We start from the raw sequence: 3439 nt of genomic DNA, 5'->3' as shown, positions 1-3439 counted from the left end.
AGGTCATTATTCTTACTGCTTCTTTCGTTGCAGTCTCTGAGGAAGAGAAGAGTGGAGCTCGGCTCGGCCTGTCCCCTCACGTGCAAGCCCCTCCCTACATTTCCCCCCCGAGACTTGCCCGAAAATGTAATGCGCGCCGCTAGGCGATGTGGGACGCAGAATTTCTCTGGAGACTCCGGCTGTGCCCCTGTGGAGAGATAAATCAGATTTCTCGTTTACTTCCTGCTCCTGTCGCCATGGAAATGAAGAGAGGGCGGGAAGGAGCTAATCTCAGAGCTCCAGTCTCGCTCGCTGCTGCATTTTCGAGTCGTGAGAATCCAAAGCATACCCACTACGTCTCACAGAAACAAGATTTGACCTTTGCACGCTGCCTTCCTTAATAGCACAATATGGGTACCATCTTGCAAGGACGTTGCTAGGTACTTCAAGGACTTGGGGCACAGGGATTTTCATTAAAACTTTAATTTAATCAACAAAAACCTGTAAGAGGTTTATGTAGAACAATGTTGTTATTATATCATTTATGAATCACTTCCAATGAAGCATCTCGAAGCAATTTCACAATACAATAAAAGATATATAAATCAATTGCATATGTAAAAACAGTTAAAACCATTTCATGTGTAAAAACTATTTCAAATCCAATACAGATATCAACTAAGATAAAAATCTCCATTTAGTATGCTTGTTGAAAGACGAAAGTGTTCATAGAATCATAGAATAGTAGAGTTGGAAGGGACCTATAAGGCCATCGAGTCCAACCCCTGCTCAATGCAGGAATCCAAATCAAAGCATTCCCCACAGATGGCTGTCCAGCTGCCTCTTGAATGCCTCCAGTGCTGGAGAGCCCACTACCTCTCTAGGTAATTGGTTCCATTGTCGTATGGCTCTGACAGTTAGGGAGTTTTTCCTGATGTCCAGTCAAAATCTGGCTTCCTGCAACTTGAGCCCATTATTCCGTGGGTGCCCAAAAACAATAGAGATGTTTCCTGCCTGATATGTAATGGAAGGGAGTTGCAATGGGTAGGTGCCACCACACTTAAGGCCTGATTCTGACATCATGCAGAATGGATCTCCTGATTGTATGGTATCTACAGGATGCCCTCTCCTGCAGAATGATCGGCTGGATACGTAAGGGATGAGATGTATTGTTTTGGGTATTCTGGTCACAAGTGGTATATAGCTTTGTACAGCCAGTGCAATTCTTTCAACAGTGGCATAATATGATGGTGATATTCTGCCCAGTGAGCAGCAGAGCTGCTATATTTTGCACTAGCTGCAGCTTCCAGCTCAAGGAGAACCCCACACAAAGCACACTGCAGTAACCCAACCTGAAGGTTACTGGTGCATGGATGACAGTGGTCAAGCTATATAAAATATGCATAAGATAAAATAAAGCATTAAAAAGAAGTAGACAGCTCTTTCTGTCTCTTAGAGAAATCACTGGATGCATATGACTTTTTAAAATATCTGTACATTATTTACACATATCCACATTGAGGGAGGGAGGTGGAAGCTTTCAAGCAGTACTAATAATCCCCTAAAACAGTAATACTCCACCCCAGCTTTTCTTTTTTTGCCAACCACCTTACGATGAATAAACACACACTGTCTTGCTGCTCAAGTTCAAACAATCTCTTTTTTTCTTTACTTGGCATATGCTGTCATAGAGCACATTGGTCTGAAACCTCATGCCAGGAGGTAGGGTGCAATCTACATTCAAGGCTCCAGGTCCTCCAACTGGCCATCACTCCTTATTAAGTAAACATCTCTAGCTTTCAAGCTATATACATAGAGGCAGAAATGCAGAGTCACACAGAGCCTGCACTTCTTATATTAAACTGTTCACCATAATTCTTATGATTCTCTACGAATGCAGAGTGCCATTGCTTTGCTCCTTGGCATCTCTGTGGTAAGGCAGAGAGAAAAAACCCAGCTCAGTTTTACATAAGAAGTGCAAATAATGACTGAGATGAGATCATGCCCTCTTGTCTATATAAAACTCTAGAAAGATGATAATGTATTCCCTCTGCATGACACAGCAAGATGGCACTGACAACATTGTCATAGGTTTTGCTATCAGATTTCTTTCAATAGGGCTATTTTATTTATTTATTTATTTATTTGATTTGTTAGATGCCCATCTGGCAGAGGTTAATCTGCCAGTCTGGGCGACGTACAACAAAATACAATACAATCCATGTAAAAACAATTAAAAAAGCAAACAGTATAACAGTTAAAGACTGAATAAACCCCCATGGAACTACCCTCTGCCACCCTAACCCCCTTCCCAAGCCTGGTTAAAGAGCCAGGTTTTCAAGGCCCGACAAAAGCATAACAAGGAAGGGGCCTGACAGAGGTCAGTTGGCAAAGAATTACAAAGTGAGGGAGCCACTACTGAAAAAGCTCTGGACCGTGTCCTCCCCAATCTCGCTGCTTTTGTTGGGGGAATAAGAAGTGAACCATTCAAGGACGATCTTGTAAGCCGGCGCCCCTGGTGCGAGTGGAGGTGACTCTTTAGGAAAAGTGGGCCAGCCTCGTGGAGCGCCTTGAAAGTTAAAGCCAGGATCTTAAATTTGGCCCTAGCAACCACCGGTAGCCAGTGCAGTTCCTTAAGTACTGGGGTAATATGATCACGGAGGCAGCTGCCCTTAATCAGGCGAGCCGCCACATTCTGCACTAGCTGCAGCATACAGACCGTTCTCCAGGGAAGACCCACATATAACGCATTACAATAGTCCAGCCGGGACAGAATGTACCACATTAGGGAGCAGGTGGCTCGGGAGGTAAGGGCGTATCCTATGAATGAGGTGAAGTTGGTAAAGCGCTGCCCAACTAACAGCTGCTACCTGTGCCTCCATGGATAGCTCTGGATGTGGTCTCTTAGGGGCAGTGGTATCCCATTAAGCACCAAATCCGTAATCCCCCGCTTCTCTTTATCACCCACCAACAGAACCTCAGTTTTATTGGGATTCAGTCTAAGTTTACTCCTGCTCATCCAATCCCTCACAGCCTCCAGACAATTAGATAGCCTTTCTATCGCCACCGGTGGGGGGGACTTAAATGAGAGGAAAATAAATAAATGATTTGATGTTCCGTGGAAGATACAATTCAAGTTAATAATAAGAGAACTAAAGACTATGGAAATAAAATATAAAAATGTGGTTGCTGCAGTACTAAAAATGAATGCAGTGCATAACCTAAACACTTGCTGGAATGCCAAGCATGAATACTAAGTACTTGCTTTGAAGTGCTATATATAGATACAATACATAGCCAAGTAGGAAAGAACCACCCACAATCATTGTCCAAACCTTGGAAAATTCAGACAAATTTGTTAGCAAATCCGCTCCTGCTGCCTCTTGCTCCAGTTGCATGAAATTATATAGAAAAGTGTGCACATTTTGTGACAAGTTAAAGGCACAATAGTTGTCCAGAT

This window comes from Rhineura floridana, chromosome 3 (assembly GCF_030035675.1).
Source record: "Rhineura floridana isolate rRhiFlo1 chromosome 3, rRhiFlo1.hap2, whole genome shotgun sequence".
Classification (NCBI taxonomy): domain Eukaryota; kingdom Metazoa; phylum Chordata; class Lepidosauria; order Squamata; family Rhineuridae; genus Rhineura; species Rhineura floridana.
This window is presented reverse-complemented; position numbering follows the sequence as displayed.